The sequence below is a fragment of the Notothenia rossii genome, assembly GCF_949606895.1.
Source record: "Notothenia rossii genome assembly, chromosome: 8".
In the NCBI taxonomy this organism is placed as follows: domain Eukaryota; kingdom Metazoa; phylum Chordata; class Actinopteri; order Perciformes; family Nototheniidae; genus Notothenia; species Notothenia rossii.
Window position 1 is genome coordinate 12734613 of NC_136906.1, and position 20288 is coordinate 12754900.

Consider the following 20288-nt stretch of genomic DNA (forward strand, 5'->3'; position numbering starts at 1 on the left):
AGTGTTATGACCTGGCTCAAAAGGCCACAACAAAGAGGAGACACACCATATCAATGGTTTAACAAAAGATGTTTATTAAAGCAAGTGGTTCAAATTAGCCAAATGAATTAAGTGCAAAACAAGTAAAGCATGAGGTGTGGATGTCAGTGGTATCAGTAGTGTAAATGCAGGGTGAGGATTGCATGGACATGTATGAGTGGGAGGGTGTTTGTTACGTCCCCACTAAGGTCTAGGGGACCTGGAGACAATAACATACAGTACAACCAATAAAAAATGAGGGAGTCAGTGTAACAGTTGACAAAAGGTTTATTTTGTGTAAACCCAGATCCGAACAGACACATCATTGAAACACTGTTGGTGAGGAGGAGGAGGAGGAGTCAAAGGATTGTGCCAAACAAAAGAAATAAGCATAACAAAACCAGGCATATCTCTACATCTACCCTTTGAAACCAAAACTCAAACAAAACAACCCTCACTAACTAAACTACAAAGAATTTGACAAAACAATATACAGGGGTGGCACCAATCCGCTAACCTAGTGTGTCTAAACATTAGTTAGCTACGTGGTGAGAAATGAACAGGGTACCCCAGACTTACCTAACTCCTCCACCTCTCAACACACACTTTCAAAAAGGTCAGACAATACAAAGATAATGAGTTGCTAAACACTGCAGGCTCCTTCATCAGCAACAGGCCCAGAGTGAGAGAGAGAGAAGACTTCCTGGGTGCCTCCTTTATGGTCGGCCCTGGCTGCTGATAGGCCAGCTGAGGGTGAGAGGATCCAATCAGCCATCAGACTCAGGTGCACAGGCAGATTCCTCTCAGCTGCTGATTAGCTGTGCAGAAGACAGGGAGAAGAGAGAAACACAGGAGGGAAAGAAAACCACACAAATACAGCCTGCCTGGCACGTAACAGTGTTGAAGTGCACAAAGTGTAACAACTGAAGAAACTCATAGCATACTCCACCGAAACCAGGTGCCTGTAGGGGAAAGCAGAGGGAAGACAGAGAGGAGCAGAGGCTTTAAATAGCTGGAGGGCACCAGACCCAGGTGCCCTGAGTTATTGCAGTTAAGGCAATCAAGACAGCACAGCCACACCCTCTCTAGATGAACTCACAGATAGAGATATATATTTTTAGTGTGCTTGATACAATATAAATCTGTTTAGCTGTTCTTCAGCAACGTGCAACACAAGTAATGTACCACAAGTTGCTATGAAAACAAATGTGTCTTTTTTATATAAACAAATGCAAAATAATATACTTGTATGACATTTCGTATTATTGTAATACTGCATTCCACTCATTCCACCCAGAGTTCCATGGAATGTCAAACAGAGACATTCTAGGACACTAGAACACCTAAGAATTCTATTAGGCCAATCTTCCTCAGAGGAAAAGAAAGAGGGTCTATGTTAGAAACAGATGCCGAGAATGTGCTTCCCCTGTAAGGAAGAAGAGGAGAACTTGTGGAGGTGGACCTTCAGTGAAAAGGCGTTATTGAGAAATTCCAGATGGCACTAGAGGATTTGGAGATTTCACTTCCCCAGAGAGAAAAAAGAGGAGGATCTGGGAAGATAAACCAATGCCAAAAAGGCGATATTCAAAGGCTAGGAAAAGAAACCCAAAGACCTCCTCATCAGGGAAGAATATGAGAAGGATCTGTGAAGATGCACCTCTGTTGGTAAATAAGCCCATTGGTAGCATTTCAAGTGGCAGCCCAATAACGCTGAAGATCCCATCACCAGAGAAGATGATAGGGGAACTCACGCCTCTGGTAAAAAGGCCTTCTGGTAAAATGTTAAGTGGCAGCCCAACAGTCCCAAAGATCCCATCCCGAGAAGAGATGGTCGGGAAAGTTACACCTCAGGTTAAAAGGCCTTCTGGTCAAATTTCCGGTGGACGCACGACAGTCTCAAATATCTCATCACCTGAAAAGATGATCTGGGAAGCCACACCTTTGGCCAAAAGGCCTTCTGTTAAAATGTCATGGGGCAGCACAACAATCCCAAAGATCCCATCACCAGAAAAGATGATCTGGGAAACCACACCTTTGGTAAACAGACCTTCTGGTAAAATGTCATGGGGCAGCACAACAATCCCAAAGCTCCCATCTCCAGAAAAGATGATCTGGGAAACCACACCTTTGGCCAAAAGGCCTTCTGGTAAAATGTCATGGGGCAGCACAACAATCCCAAAGCTCCCATCTCCAGAAAAGATGATCTGGGAAGCCACACCTTTGGCCAAAAGGCCTTCTGGTAAAATGTCATGGGGCAGCACAGCAATCCCAAAGCTCCCATCTCCAGAAAAGATGATCTGGGAAACCACACCTTTGGCCAAAAGGCCTTCTGGTAAAATGTCATGGGGCAGCACAACAATCCCAAAGCTCCCATCTCCAGAAAAGATGATCTGGGAAGCCACACCTTTGGCCAAAAGGCCTTCTATTGAACTTTCAAGTGGCAGCAAACACAGCCCACAGATCTCTCCCCCAGAAATAAAGGGGTTGAAGTAATTACACAGGAGAAAGACACTACCATGCTACCAAGGACTTCTAAAGACGCTGCTTCCACTGTGACCCAGCAGAAATCTCTGAACCAGGGGGTCGACAAGAACGGAAAAACTCTAATATGGATCATTGGACCTGGTTACGTTCAAAGAGGAGAAGTTGATGAGAACTTCGATGAGAATTTTGGACTTGACGTCAAAGTTCAATGGTTTGGCACTGGAGGCATGCTCTGGAGGGGAGTCCTACCCCGCTTTCAGGCAGAGTTGTCAAACTCTCAGAGACCCCCTGACATTTTGGTCATCCACGCCGGCGGCAACAGCCTGGGAACAATGCCTGCAATGAACCTTGCATCAGTCATGAACAATGAATTGATGAAGCTCCATTCACAGTTTCCTTCATTGGCAATTGCATATTCCTGCATCACCGAGCGGCAAGTGTGGAGAAATGGACCTCCAGGGAAGGTCAACTATGACAGGAAGTGCGTCAACCAATTAATGCAAAAGGCTGTTGGCAACCTTGGTTGTGAAGCAATTCAACATCCTCTCCTGAGATTTTTTGACAACAACATATATCTCCCAGACGGAGTGAACTTTCTCCATGTTCCTGTTGTAAATGTGTCAGCATAACAAAATTAAATGCATAAATGTATACCTGTGTACAGTGGTGGAATGTGATAGGGTTAGAACTGATTTATATGTTGCAATTAGCAGTAGTGTTTGAAATGTAGAATTCCTTTAAATATGCCTTGGTTCATTTTGTATTATCTTAACTAACTGAAGAAGGAAAACAATTATAGAGCTAGGGAGAAAATACTGAATAATTTAAGCTAGCTGTGGCAACTATATCGTCACTTGCTAGCAACATACTAGATAACCTGTATAATGCAGTTTGGTCTTTTATTGATGTTACAATGTCAACAGTAATTATGGCAAAAATAGCTTTCAAATGTTAAAACAGGTGTCAAAATGGTCAATTGTTGGTCATAATGGGAAACAGCGATGAACATTAAATATTAATATTACTGATACTACAGACAATATCCTGTATCAACCTTTTCCATTTGTAGTGGTATAGTAGGACTTGTCTATGTCCTTATTATATATAAACAAAAACACATGACTGAAGAGGATGTATTTCTTTGTTATTATTCTGCTTTTTTAAGTGCAGCCAAACTTTACTGAACCGTATCCAGAAATCCAGGGCAAACAAGAGGTGGATGGTCCCTGTGTGACAACAGGGCCTTATGACTGCTGCTGTAGTATTTTAAAATGCAGCCATGAGTAAAAAGTAAAACTTGGTAACATCATGTAAATTGAGATGCATTACCTCAGGCTATAACTACTTCACATGACTAAACCCCCCTGACACAAACCCTAATATAGCTCATGTGTTTCTGCGGATCTATTTGTGTAAATCCACAATATACAAGAAGCGGGTTGTTTGGCATAAAATACCTTATATTTAACTAATAGGACCAGACTGGGAAGAACATTGCTTCGAATTCCCCAATTTGTATGACCCAGTAAACCCACAAAAAGTGATGATAGTAAGCAAACAAAGCAGTAGACTGACCTCCAGGTGCCTGTACAGTGGTGACCTTTGAAGTTAAAGATAGCGATGTGCTGCCATCTACAGGCTTCTATGTGCACTGACCTCATTCTGTAAAAAAGAGCACATTTCTGCATTTAATATTTAATTGCAAGAAACACATATTTTCACCATTATATCAAAGTTATTAAAATACTGTCATCAATGGAATATTTTGTATGTTCAAAATCCAACTAGTTAGTAAGTCCTGCCATTGAACAATGTTATTTGTTTAAGTATCTACAGTGGTTATTATTACAATCCAATACATTTTTTGGACTAAAACAATTTATATTTATTGAATAGGACCAGACTAGGAAGACAATCAAAAAACATTTCAAAAAGTGATGATGATAGTAAGCAAACAAAGCAGTAGATTGATCTCTAGGTGACTCTACAGTGGTGATTTTTTTTTATTTAAAGATAGTGCTTTGCCGCCATCTGCAGGCTACTGATCCCACTCTGTAAAACAGCATATTTCAAATTACAAAAAAGTGTGATCCGACAGTATTTGCAACAGTTCTTTGCCCGAGTGCATGTGAAGTTTATTAAAAATAATATTATTTTCAGGCTCAGAAGAATATATATATAAATGTTACTGCTGCTGAAAAAAAAAACAGATACATTCCCAAACATTTAACTAAATCTTAAAAATGTTATTATTATTCAAATCTTAAAACGGTCCAGGTATAATTTTAAATCGTAATTATTTAAATGAAAAGAAGAATAGTTGTTGTGTTGCTGTTTATTGTAAATAAGGGACAAGCAGCTATACTTTGGTTAAGGTTTATGCATGTCTATGCTGTAACTCTCTTAATATTTAAAAGTCATAAGAATTAAGGTTAATCATTTTTTCACATTTGTGTTGATATTGAGGTAAATTTACTGAAAAAAGTGGGCTGCCATATCATACAGTATAATAGAAGCACGATACAAGATCTCATCAACAATATCATGTGTTTGAAAAAATATTAAAAGACGTTCATTATTGGAATATTCTGCATGTTCGAAGTCCTTTAGTACGGCCATTGAACAATGTGAATGAATACAAATACAAAAGGTATGTACAGTGGTTATTACAATCCCATTTTTCTTTTTCTTAATTATCTAAATGATTCTTTTTAAAAGTAGCCGTTTTATTAGCCGTGTACTTCAGAGAAGGGGATGAGCTACAGTGCCACAGGTTTTTGTACAGCGGTGTTTCACTGTGTATACGGGGGGAACCACAGTGATTGACACAGTTACAAAAACCTCTGGCAAAGCTCCGTGAACTTTAGATGAAAGATATGCAAACAATTATAGGAAGCTGTGACTTGAAGGAAATAGAGTGAGTTTGAATACATTTCACAAACGTAGTACTTAAGAATGAATAATATGCACATTGTTATAACATGTTATTGCATTACCCTGTCATTGCTGCTACATCTGCTTTTATTTATTTATTTATTTGTGTCTATTTTCATTACTGCAGTGAGAGATGCCAAAGAAATGTCGTTAAACTTTGCATGATGACAACAAAGATATATTCTATTCTATAAAAGACTGGGCAGTATTTTTAAACAGGATGATAAACCTGAACCAAAATATAATGTGTATGAAAATATGTAATCTTCTGTCAGAGCCTATTTTCCATGTTTCAAGTAATTTGTTTCTCATCCACATGTATACTTAGTTTGTATTTGCATTTTTTGTTTTATAACTGTATTAGTGAAATTCTTATTGTTTACATTATTAAAAAAAACGAAACAAAAGGAGACACTTGTACAGGTGATTCTAATCTAGGATTAAATTGTAAAATCATCAACTAAAATGAAAGAGTTCAAAGCAAGTGTGTGTGTTGTGACAGCCAGTGTGCTGGGTGGAGTTTTTGTATGGAGTCATATCACAGTGCAGTATAGCAACCACAGTGATACATTGTGTGACAAAAACCTCTTTCCACTGGAGGACATGTGGTGATAATAAGGAAACCAGGAGGTGAGATATGTGACCTACATAACCTCCTCATAGAAGCACAGATGTATGATAATTGTTATGATGATCAACTACATAGGATTTGATTAGGTAACATTTGCTTATAAATGACCTTAGAAAAAACGAGTCAGAATTTGCCAAGTATTGTAAAAGGAATTTGCTTTGATGTTTAAAAAAGATACATAAATAATACCAAATAGAAAGTACAATGAAAAATAAGAGCAGACAAAAGGGAGAGAAATACGATGCACTGTATCAAGCAACGGTTTTTGTATGAGCGTGTGGCACTGTGGATGGAGTGGCAGCCACAGTGATATGGGGCAATACAAAAACCTGAACCACAGGGTTCATACACTTTTTCACCAATGATTTTCAATGACTTCTCCATGACCTTTACCTCATTTTCCATGACCAAAAATATTACTCTTTCTCAGCGGTACCACTGAAAATGGTTTATTTTAACATGGAACAGGAAAATAAGGTCTGCATATGAAACATGTTGTGCCTCTGTAAAACAAATCAAATAGTAGGCTTACTAGCTTCAGGCTAAAGCCACTGTAGACTAGAGGGCGTGATTGTAAAAATCTCACCAGCAAAATACCTCGACAGTGAAATGGCATTTTACGTTTCATTACATACGATACAGTATTTATTATCATTATAGTATTAATATTTTGGCGATTAGATCAAATATAAATGATATTTTATGGAACTTTAGTTACATTTCCATGAAAAATATTGTTTTCCATAACTTTTCCAGGGCCTGAAATTTGCATTTTAAATTTCTTTTTTCATGACTTTTGCAGGTTTTTAATGACCGTACGAACCCTGGAACTAAAATACTCAATATCACTGTGCCTCAAGATAGAAAGATCAGGTAATCCCCCCAAATCCCTTGAATCTAAAGCAAGGTGATATTAAATGTACAAGTGGCAGTTTAAATTAAATAAATTAGGAATTATGTTAAATATATTTTTTTCGTTTGAACAGGAGAAAACAGGAAACACCTCAGAAAAAAGCTTGACCTACCAACATACAGTGTTAATAACACCTTTCTGCTGAGTTAACCCACACTTTGGACAACATGCCTGAATACAATATCCCCAGTTTGAAATATGAATCATCCTGTCAGAGCCTTTTGATCTTACATGCTGGAGTAATTCTGTTTCTCATTTAATTTAGGAGGATATTACACACTTTTGTTTAATTGCACCATTCCCATAATGTAAAGCCATTGTTCAGGTGTATATGCAACACGACAGATGAAAAAAGAAAATATTAAAAAGCTATTGCACTGATGGTTCCTTTTACAAGATTAGGTTATAACATCACAAACACAGAGCAACATGTGTGTGTTGTCATGTCAGTCAGTGTTCTGGGTGGAGTTTTTGTATGGAGCTGTATCACAGTGCTCTATATAGCGGTGGCTCCCACAGTGATACATTGTGTGACAAAAACCCCTTTCCACTGACTGAAGGGAATGCTGTGTATGATGCTGATGATACAAAAGACGGCTAAGAAGGTCGGAGTGCTTTCTGATGCCTGTATTTGTACAAAATAAACTCTTAAGATGAGTAAAGATGCTTAAGAAAAAGATTAAGATAAGACACCATGTTGTGTTATCCAGAGGGAAACTGCTGTGCAGGAGTTGCTAATACAAACTAGGGCTGGGCGGTATGACAACAACTCTCAGTATTTTTCCAAATTATAACGGTATCACAGTGTATCATGGCATTTATTTATTTTTCAATGAGTGGAAATGTATTTACATTTATAAGTTGTTGCCACACACAAACACACCTGATCAGTGGTCCTCATGAGTCTTATTTGGGGAAGGAATCAAAATGCATGAAACAGCTGCAAAATGTAAACCCTTTTATTGTGCAAACTTTGCGTACCACATAACAACTAACAAGAAAAGCACTGTTTGAAAATGTAAACAAATCCCCCCTTCCCTGAGACTGCACATTTGAATTAGGATTGACCTTCAAACTTAGGTTCAGAATAAAAGAAGGAAGTGCAATTTAATAATTTTCGCTTCAAGCAAGATACACTACACAGACGAGTATTTAAACAAATATAACTAGTGCAACTTGGCTGCACTGCACTATTTTCCCTCAATATAGAGACTTTAACACACTTTATTTAACAGTCAAAATGGCTACACTATGAACATCATAAAGGCACCAAAGCTGAACGTTATGTACAGACTAGTGAGGCGACATTAAGGCTTTGGTAAAGCTTGTAGAGGATTGAGACATCAAGACATGTCAGACATTACACATTTTGAAACACTGCCACGTTATTAAGTATATGAAACGTTCACATCCTACGGTATAAAGTTCAGGGTATGAAACGGTCAGTATACCTCCCAGCATTAATACAAACCATAAGAAAACATAAAATATACAAATATTAAATAAAGAAATATGACATTGCAAAAGAAAGTTAAAAGTTGGAATAGTCTAATTTGCACTTAACGTCCCATTACTGCTCATTAAGTCTCAACATGATATAGGTAAGTTGTTGTGGTTGAGTTGTAATGATAAATAATTAAATACTGACAATAAAATGGTGGTTTTAGGAATCATGAGCTTAAAAACTGACAAAGTGACCTTAACACCCGGAGGATTGTGCTAATAAAAATGGTATTAGGTTTCCAAGTGTAAAATGATAAAAACAATAGAAGTATATTGTATAGTTTCACAGTAAAAAAAAAAAGAGTGCTGAAATATTGTGAATACTCCTGCTGAGTACAAAACATTGACCACACACACTGTCAGGTTTTTGTACGAGTATGTGGCACAGTGTGGATGGGGGGGGGGGGCACAGTGCTATATACTCATACAAAAACCTGTCCTAAACTGACTGGAGGCCCAGAGTCACTATACCTAAAACATTAGAAACCCACAAACCCCTGAGCAGCTGTTTTTGTCTTGCTATCATATCATATTTTTCAAAATCCCAAAACACCATTCATCACTCTCATCAGAAGTGTGTGAATGTAATTTGTCCATAATCTTAATATAGATAAAAAAAAATATTAAAAGACGTTCATTATTGGAATATTCTGCATGTTCAAAGTCCTTTAGTACGGCCATTGAACAATGTGAATGAATACAAATACAAAAGGTATGTACAGTGGTTATTACAATCCCATTTTTATTTTTATTAATTATCTAAATGATTCTTTTTAAAAGTAGCCGTTTTATTAGCCGTGTACTTCAGAGAAGGGGATGAGCTACAGTGGCACAGGTTTTTGCACAGCGGTGTTTCACTGTGTATACGGGGGGCACCACAGTGATTGACACAGTTACAAAAACCTCTGGCAAAGCTCCGTGAACTTTAGATGAAAGATATGCAAACAATTATAGGAAGCTGTGACTTGAAGGAAATAGAGTGAGTTTGAATACATTTCACAAACGTAGTACTTAAGAATTAATAATATGCACATTGTTATAACATGTTATTGCATTACCCTTTCATTGCTGCTACATCTGCTTTTATTTATTTATTTATTTATTTGTGTCTATTTTCATTACTGCAGTGAGAGATGCCAAAGAAATGTCGTTAAACTTTGCATGATGACAACAAAGATATATTCTATTCTAAAAAAGACTGGGCAGTATTTTTAAACAGGATGATAAACCTGAACCAAAATATAATGTGTATGAAAATATGTAATCTTCTGTCAGAGCCTATTTTCCATGTTTCAAGCAATTTGTTTCTCATCCACATGTATACTTAGTTTGTTTTTGCATTTTTTGTTTTATAACTGTATTAGTGAAACTCTTATTGTTTACATTATTAAAAAAAACGAAACAAAGGAGACACTTGTACAGGTGATTCTAATCTAGGATTTAATCGTAAAATCATCAACTAAAATGAAAGAGTTCAAAGCAAGTGTGTGTGTTGTGACAGCCAGTGTGCTGGGTGGAGTTTTTGTATGGAGTCATTTCACAGTGCAGAATAACAACCACAGTGATACATTGTGTGACAAAAACCCCTTTCCACTGGAGGACATGTGGTGATAATAAGGAAACCAGGAGGTGAGATATGTGACCTACATAACCTCCTCATAGAAGCACAGATGTATGATAATTGAAAATAATGTGATCAATTACATAGGATTTGGTTAGGCAACATGGGCTTATAAATGACCTTACAAAAAACTAGTCAGAATTTGTTTAGGATGGTAAAAGGAATTTGCTTTGATGTTTAAATGTACATAAATAACAGCAAAAAAGAAAGCGAAAAATAAAAGATAAAAGCAGATATTGAAAAAAAAGGGAGGGAAATACAATACACTGAATCAAGCAAAGGGTTTTTGTATGAGCATGTAGCACTGTGGATCGAATGGGAACCACAGTGATATTGGGCAATACAAAAACCTGAACTAAAATACTCAATATCACTGTGCCTCAAGAAAGAAAGATCAGGTGATCCCCCCAAATCCCTTGAATCTAAAACAAGGTGATATTAAATGCACAAATGGCAGTTTAAATTAAATATATGAGGAATTATGTTAAATATATTTTTTTGTTTGAACATGAGAAAACAGGAAACATCTCTAAAAAAAGCTTGACCTACCAACATACAGTGTTAATAACACCTTGTGATCTTATAACATGCTGGAGTAATTCTGCTTCTCATTTAATTTAGGAGGATATTACACACATTTGTTGAATTGCACCACAATGTAAAGCCATTGTTCAGGTGTATATGCAACACGACAGATGAAAAAAGAAAATATTAAAAAGCTATTGCACTGATGGTTCCTTTTACTAGATTAGATTATAACATTACAAACACAGAGCAACATGTGTGTGTTGTCATGTCAGTCAGTGTACTGGGTGGAGTTTTTGTATGGAGCTGTATCACAGTGCTCAATATAGCGGTGGCTCCCACAGTGATACATTGTGTGACAAAAACCCCTTTCCACTGACTGAAGGGAATGCTGTGTATGATGCTGATGATACAAAAGACGGCTCAGAAGGTCGGAGTGCTTTCTGATGCCTGTATTTGTCCAAAATAAACTCTTAAGATGAGTAAAGATGCTTAAGAAAAAGATTAAGATAAGACACCATGTTGTGTTATCCAGAGGGAAATTGCTGTGCAGGAGTTGCTAATACAAACCAGGTCTGTTCGGTATGACAAAAAAACTCTCAGTATTTTTCCAAATTATAACGGTATCACAGTGTATCATGGCATTTATTTATTTTTCAATAATTGGAAATGTATTTACATTTATAAGTTTTGGCCACACACAAACACACCTGATCAGTGGTGGCCCTCATGAGTCTTATTTGGGGAAGGAATCAAAATGCATGAAACAGCTGCATAATGTAAACCATTTTATTGTGCAAACTTTGCGTACCACATAACAACTAACAAGAAAAGCATTGTTTGAAAATGTAAACAAATCCCCCCTTCCCTGAAACTGCACATTTGAATTAGGATTGACCTTCAAACTTAGGTTCAGAATAAAAGAAGGAAGTGCAATTTAATAAACCTCGCTTCAATCCAAGATACACTACACAGACGAGTATTTAAAGAAATATAACTAGTGCAACTTGGCTGCACTGCACTATTTTCCCTCAATATAGAGACTTTAACACACTTTATTTAACAGTCAAAATGGCTACAGTATGAACATCATAAAGGCACCAAAGCTGAACGTTATGTACAGACTAGTGAGGCGACATTAAGGCTTTGGTGAAGCTTGTTGAGGATTGAGACATCTCAGACATGTCAGACATTACACATTTTGAAACACTGCCACGTTATTAAGTATATGAAACGTTCAAATCATACGGTATAAAGTTCAGGGTATGAAACGGTCAGTATACCTCCCAGCATTAATACAAACCATAAGAAAACCGAAAATATACAAAATATTAAATACAAAAATATTCAATTGCAAAAGAAAGTTAAAAGTAAGGAATAGTCTAATTTGCACTTAACGTCCCATTACTGCTGATTAAGCCTCAACATGATATCCCATAGGTAAGTTGTTGTGGTTGAGTTGTAATGATAAATAATTAAATACTGACAATAAAATGGTGGTTTTAGGAATCATGAGCTTAAAAACTGACAAAGTGACCTTAACACCCGGAGGATTGTGGTAATAAAAACGGTATTAGGTTTCCAAGTTTAAAATGATAAAAACAATAGAAGTATATTGTATAGTTTCACAGTAAAAAAAAAAAGAGTGCTGAAATATTGTGAATACTCCTGCTGAGTACAAAACATTGACCACACACACTGTCAGGTTTTTGTACGAGTATGTGGCACAGTGTGGAACGTGGGGGGCTGGGGGCACAGTGCTATATACTCGTACAAAAACCTGTCCTAAACTGACTGGAGGCCCAGAGTCACTATGCCTAAAACCTTAGAAACCCACAAACCGCAGAAAAGCTGTTTTTGTCTTGCTATCATATCATATTTTTCAAAATCCCAAAACACCATTCATCACTCTCATCAGAAGTGTGTGAATGTAATTTGTCCATAATCTTAATATAGATCAAAACAAATATTAAAAGACGTTCATTATTGGAATATTCTGCATGTTCAAAGTCATTTAGTACGGCCATTGAACAATGTGAATGAATACAAATACAAAAGGTATGTACAGTGGTTATTACAATCCCATTTTTCTTTTTCTTAATTATCTAAATGATTCTTTTTAAAAGTAGCCGTTTTATTAGCCGTGTACTTCAGAGAAGGGGATGAGCTACAGTGGCACAGGTTTTTGCACAGTGGTGTTTCACTGTGTATACGGGGGCAGCCACAGTGATTGACACAGTTACAAAAACCTCTGGCAAAGCTCCGTGAACTTTAGATGAAAGATATGCAAACAATTATAGGAAGCTGTGACTTGAAGGAAATAGAGTGAGTTTGAATACATTTCACAAACGTAGTACCTAAGAAATAATAATATGCACATTGTTATAACATTTTATTGCATTACCCTGTCATTGCTGCTACATCTGCTTTTATTTATTTATTTGTGTCTATTTTCATTACTGCAGTGAGAGATGCCAAAGAAATGTCGTTAAACTTTGCATGATGACAACAAAGATATATTCTTTCTATAAAAGACTGGGCAGTATTTTTAAACAGGATGATAAACCTGAACCAAAATATAATGCGTATGAAAATATGTAATCTTCTGTCAGAGCCTATTTTCCATGTTTCAAGCAATTTGTTTCTCATCCACATGTATACTTAGTTTGTTTTTGCATTTTTTTTTTAACTGTATTAGTGAAACTCTTATTGTTTACATTATTAAAAAAAACGAAACAAAAGGAGACACTTGTACAGGTGATTCTAATCTAGGATTAAATCATAAAATCATCAACTAAAATGAAAGAGTTCAAAGCAAGTGTGTGTGTTGTGACAGCCAGTGTGCTGGGTGGAGTTTTTGTATGGAGTCATATCACAGTGCAGTATAGCAACCACAGTGATACATTGTGTGACAAAAACCCCTTTCCACTGGAGGACATGTGGTGATAATAAGGAAACCAGGAGGTGAGATATGTGACCTACATAACCTCCTCATAGAAGCACAGATGTATGATAATTGTTATGATGATCAACTACATAGGATTTTGTTAGGCAACATGGGCTTATAAATGACCTTAGAAAAAACGAGCCAGAATTTGGTAAGGATGCTAAAAGGAAAATAGAAAGTACAATGAAAAATAAGAGCAGACAAAAGGGAGAGAAATACGATGCACTGTATCAAGCAACGGTTTTTGTATGAGCGTGTGGCACTGTGGATGGAGTGGCAGCCACAGTGATATTGGGCAATACAAAAACCTGAACCACAGGGTTCATACACTTTTTCACCAATGATTTTCAATGACTTCTCCATGACCTTTACCTCATTTTCCATGACCAAAGATATTACTCTTTCTCAGCGGTACAACTGAAAATGGTTTATTTTAACATGGAACAGGAAAATAAGGTCTGCATATGAAACATGTTGTGCCTATCTAAACAAATCAAATAGTAGGCTTACTAGCTTCAGGCTAAAGCCACTGTAGACTAGAGGGCGTGATTGTAAAAATCTCACCAGCAAAATACCTCGACAGTGAAATGCCATTTTACGTTTCATTACATACGATAGAGTATTTATTATCCTTATAGTATTAATATTTTGGCGATTAGATCAAATATAAATGATATTTTATGGAACTTTAGTTACATTTCCATGAAAAATATTGTTTTCCATAACTTTTCCAGGGCCTGGAATTTGCATTTTAAATTTCCATGACTTTTGCAGGTTTTTAATGACCGTACGAACCCTGGAACTAAAATACTCAATATCACTGTGCCTCAAGATAGAAAGATCAGGTAATCCCCCCAAATCCCTTGAATCTAAAGCAAGGTGATATTAAATGTACAAGTGGCAGTTTAAATTAAATAAATTAGGAATTATGTTAAATATATTTTTTTCGTTTGAACAGGAGAAAACAGGAAACACCTCAGAAAAAAGCTTGACCTACCAACATACAGTGTTAATAACACCTTTCTGCTGAGTTAACCCACACTTTGGACAACATGCCTGAATACAATATCCCCAGTTTGAAATATGAATCATCCTTTCAGAGCCTTTTGATCTTACATGCTGGAGTAATTCTGTTTCTCATTTAATTTAGGAGGATATTACACACTTTTGTTTAATTGCACCATTCCCATAATGTAAAGCCATTGTTCAGGTGTATATGCAACACGACAGATGAAAAAAGAAAATATTAAAAAGCTATTGCACTGATGGTTCCTTTTACAAGATTAGATTATAACATCACAAACACAGAGCAACATGTGTGTGTTGTCATGTCAGTCAGTGTTCTGGGTGGAGTTTTTGTATGGAGCTGTATCACAGTGCTCTATATAGCGGCTCCCACAGTGATACATTGTGCGACAAAAACCCCTTTCCACTGACTGAAGGGAATGCTGTGTATGATGCTGATGATACAAAAGACGGCTCAGAAGGTCGGAGTGCTTTCTGATGCCTGTATTTGTACAAAATAAACTCTTAAGATGAGTAAAGATGCTTAAGAAAAAGATTAAGATAAGACACCATGTTGTGTTATCCAGAGGGAAATTGCTGTGCAGGAGTTGCTAATACAAACTAGGGCTGGGCGGTATGACAACAACTCTCAGTATTTTTCCAAACTATAGCGGTATCACAGTGTATCATGGCATTTATTTATTTTTCAATGAGTGGAAATGTATTTACATTTATAAGTTGTGGCCACACACAAACACACCTGATCAGTGGTGGCCCTCATGAGTCTTATTTGGGGAAGGAATCAAAATGCATGAAACAGCTGCAAAATGTAAACCCTTTTATTGTGCAAACTTTGCGTACCACATAACAACTAACAAGAAAAGCACTGTTTGAAAATGTATACAAACCCCCCCTGCCCTGAAACTGCACATTTGAATTATGATTGACCTTCAAACTTGGATTCAGAATAAAAGAAGGAAGTGCAACTTAATAAACCTCGCTTCAATCCAAGATACACTACACAGACGAGTATTTAAACAAATATAACTAGTGCAACTTGGCTGGCACTGCACTATTTTCCCTCAATATAGAGACTTTAACACACTTTATTTAACAGTCAAAATTGCTACACTATGAACATCATAAAGGCACCAAAGCTGAACGTTATGTACAGACTAGTGAGGCGACATTAAGGCTTTGGTAAAGCTTGTTGAGAATTGAGACATAAAGACATGTCAGACATTACACATTTTGAAACACTGCCACGTTATTAAGTATATGAAACGTTCACATCATACGGTATAAAGTTCAGGGTATGAAACGGTCAGTATACCTCCCAGCATTAATACAAACCATAAGAAAACCGAAAATATACAAAATATTAAATACAAAAATATTCAATTGCAAAAGAAAGTTAAAAGTAAGGAATAGTCTAATTTGCACTTAACGTCCCATTACTGCTCATTAAGTCTCAACATTATATCCCATAGGTAAGTTGTTGTGGTTGAGTTGTAATGATAAATAATTAAATACTGACAATAAAATGGTGGTTTTAGGAATCATGAGCTTAAAAACTGACAAAGTGACCTTAACACCCGGAGGATTGTGGTAATAAAAACGGTATTAGGTTTCCAAGTGTAAAATGATAAAAACAATAGAAGTATATTGTATAGTTTCACAGTAAAAAAAAAAAGAGTGCTGAAATATTGTGAATATTCCTGCTGAGTACAAAACATTGGCCACACACACACGTCAGGTTTTTGTACGAGTATGTGGCACAGTGTGGATGGGGGGGGGGGGGCACAGTGCTATATACTCGTACAAAAACCTGTGCTAAACTGACTGGAGGCCCAGAGTCACTATGCCTAAAACATTAGAAACCCACAAACCGCAGAAAAGCTGTTTTTGTCTTGCTATCATATCATATCTTTCAAAATCCCAAAACACCATTCATCACTCTCATCAGAAGTGTGTGAATGTAATTTGTCCATAATCTTAATATAGATCAAAAAAAATATTAAAAGACGTTCATTATTGGAATATTCTGCATGTTCAAAGTCCTTTAGTACGGCCATTGAACAATGTGAATGAATACAAATACAAAAGGTATGTACAGTGGTTATTACAATCCCATTTTTCTTTTTCTTAATTATCTAAATGATTCTTTTTAAAACTAGCCGTTTTATTAGCCGTGTACTTCAGAGAAGGGGATGAGCTACAGTGGCACAGGTTTTTGCACAGCGGTGTTTCACTGTGTATACGGGGGGAACCACAGTGATTGACACAGTTACAAAAACCTCTGGCAAAGCTCCGTGAACTTTAGATGAAAGATATGCAAACAATTATAGGAAGCTGTGACTTGAAGGAAATAGAGTGAGTTTGAATACATTTCACAAACGTAGTACTTAAGAATGAATAATATGCACATTGTTATAACATGTTATTGCATTACCCTGTCATTGCTGCTACATCTGCTTTTATTTATTTATTTATTTGTGTCTATTTTCATTACTGCAGTGAGAGATGCCAAAGAAATGTCGTTAAACTTTGCATGATGACAACAAAGATATATTCTATTCTATAAAAGACTGGGCAGTATTTTTAAATAGGATGATAAACCTGAACCAAAATATAATGCGTATGAAAATATGTAATCTTCTGTCAGAGCCTATTTTCCATGTTTCAAGCCATTTGTTTCTCATCCACATGTATACTTAGTTTGTATATGCATTTTTTTTTTAACTGTATTAGTGAAACTCTTATTGTTTACATTATTAAAAAAAACGAAACAAATCACTTGTACAGGTGATTCTAATCTAGGATTAAATCGTAAAATCATCAACTAAAATGAAAGAGTTCAAAGCAAGTGTGTGTGTTGTGACAGCCAGTGTGCTGGGTGGAGTTTTTGTATGGAGTCATATCACAGTGCAGTATAGCAACCACAGTGATACATTGTGTGACAAAAACCTCTTTCCACTGGAGGACATGTGGTGATAATAAGGAAACCAGGAGGTGAGATATGTGACCTACATAACCTCCTCATGAGAAGCACAGATGTATGATAATTGTTATGATGATCAACTACATAGGATTTGATTAGGCAACATGGGCTTATAAATGACCTTAGAAAAAACGAGTCAGAATTTGGTAAGGAAGGTAAAAGGAATTTGCTTTGATGTTTAAAAAACATACATAAATAATACCAAAATAGAAAGTACAATGAAAAATAAGAGCAGACAAAAGGGAGAGAAATACGATGCACTGTATCAAGCAACGGTTTTTGTATGAGCGTGTGGCACTGTGGATGGAGTGGCAGCCACAGTGATATTGGGCAATACAAAAACCTGAACCACAGGGTTCATACACTTTTTCACCAATGATTTTCAATGACTTCTCCATGACCTTTACCTCATTTTCCATGACCAAAAATATTACTCTTTCTCAGCGGTACCACTGAAAATGGTTTATTTTAACATGGAACAGGAAAATAAGGTCTGCATATGAAACATGTTGTGCCTATCTAAACAAATCAAATAGTAGGCTTACTAGCTTCTACAGGCTAAAGCCACTGTAGACTAGAGGGCGTGATTGTAAAAATCTCACCAGCAAAATACCTCGACAGTGAAATGCCATTTTACGTTTCATTACATACGATAGAGTATTTATTATCATTATAGTATTAATATTTTGGCGATTAGATCAAATATAAATGATATTTTATGGAACTTTAGTTACATTTCCATGAAAAATATTGTTTTCCATAACTTTTCCAGGGCCTGGAATTTGCATTTAAAATTTCCATGACTTTTGCAGGTTTTTAATGACCGTACGAACCCTGGAACTAAAATACTCAATATCACTGTGCCTCAAGAAAGAAAGATCAGGTAATCCCCCCCAAATCCCTTGAATCTAAAGCAAGGTGATATTAAATGTACAAGTGGCAGTTTGAATTAAATATATTAGGAATTATGTTAAATATATGTTTTTGTTTGAACATGAGAAAACAGGAAACACCTCAGAAAAAAGCTTGACCTACCAACATACAGTAAATAACACCTTTCTGCTGGGTTAACCCACACTTTGGACAACATGCCTGAAGACAATATCCCCAGTTTGAAATATGAATCATCCTTTCAGAGCCTTTTGATCTTACATGCTGGAGTAATTCTGTTTCTCATTTAATTTAGGAGGATATTACACACTTTTGTTTAATTGCACCATTCCCATAATAAAGCCATTGTTCAGGTGTATATGCAACACGACAGATGAAAAAAGAAAATGTTAGAAAGCTATTGCACTGATGGTTCCTTTTACAAGATTAGATTATAACATTACAAACACAGAGCAACATGTGTGTGTTGTCATGTCACTCAGTGTACTGGGTGGAGTTCTCATTCATAACACTCCGTTCGATGTCTCACTATGGAATGCGCCTCATCGCGGAGCAAACAGAAGCATTAATCTCATTACGCCAATCCTGATTGGCTGGTGATCTTGACGTCAGCGTCAGGGAATCCACCCCCTATAAGTAGCTTGCGCTACGCCGCATGCGTCATTCAAACACCTCTTCTCGCTTCGGAGCACATCTCGAAAAAGATCAGTAGCTAGCTAGCTTAACGGTCCACAGACTGATTTACGAAGCTAACCTTCGGTCGACGGGCGCTCGCCGGCTACTTCTATATATACTTCTGCAAGAAGACTGTTAATACCAACACACCAGTTAGTATTGCAAATCGACCTCGCCGTTTTCTCCTCGGGAATAAAGGTAAGGTTTTGATTTTTTCAAGCTAGCAACACACGTGTTGCTAGCTTGTCTTCCCTCACTACCGACACCACGGTAGCAAGGACGTTTTTTCTTTTTCTCTCTCACACAGGAGGAGGGGAAGATAAAAAGGGTATTAACACACCAGTTAATATTCTTTGAGAATAAAATTCTACACTGTCGTTTTTTCTCCGGATTAACGACAGTTGGGGAAGTATTTTTTCTCAGCAACGTACCTGTTACGAGCGGGTCCTCTCCACGCCGTCACCACGGCGACCGAGATGGACGCTTCTCTCCCTCACACCAGAGGAGTCAGGGACTCGGAGGCTCGGCTCTGTGGCTGCGGGTTGAAGATATCAGGCACAGACTCACACCAGGTCTGCTCGTCCTGTCTCGGGCTAGAACACGCCCAGGAGGCTATCGACAACCCCGGCTCGTGCGGACATTGTGCCCGCTTCACCATCAAGAGCCTCCGCCGACGGCTAGCACGCCAAGCTAGCTTGTCGGGTCAGGACTCCCTCATGTCCTCTGATTTACCGGACGGAAATCAGGACACGGGGGCGTCCACCACAGAGATGGAGCCCCGCACTGTGTCGGTCTGGGGCTCATCAGTAGTGGCAGCTGCAGAACCGGAGTCCCGCGCCGTGTCAGGCTGGGACTCGGTGGCAGCGAGGGACGTGCGAGCGGAGCCCCGCGCTGTGTCAAGCTGGGGCTCCCAACTGGACCTCACCATGGTCTCGCCCGCGGATGATGTCCCGGAGTTGGACTACATGGAGGACGAAGAGGATGAAACCTCTGGATTCCTCCTGTCCGACTCTGATGAGCAAGACGATGATGTCTTCGTGTCATCAGCTCAGGCTGCAAAGCCGGGAGCGATGGCTGCTCTCCCGGGCGATAGCACACCAGCTTCGCCCTGTCTGAGCATAGACCTGCAGGCCGTGTGTC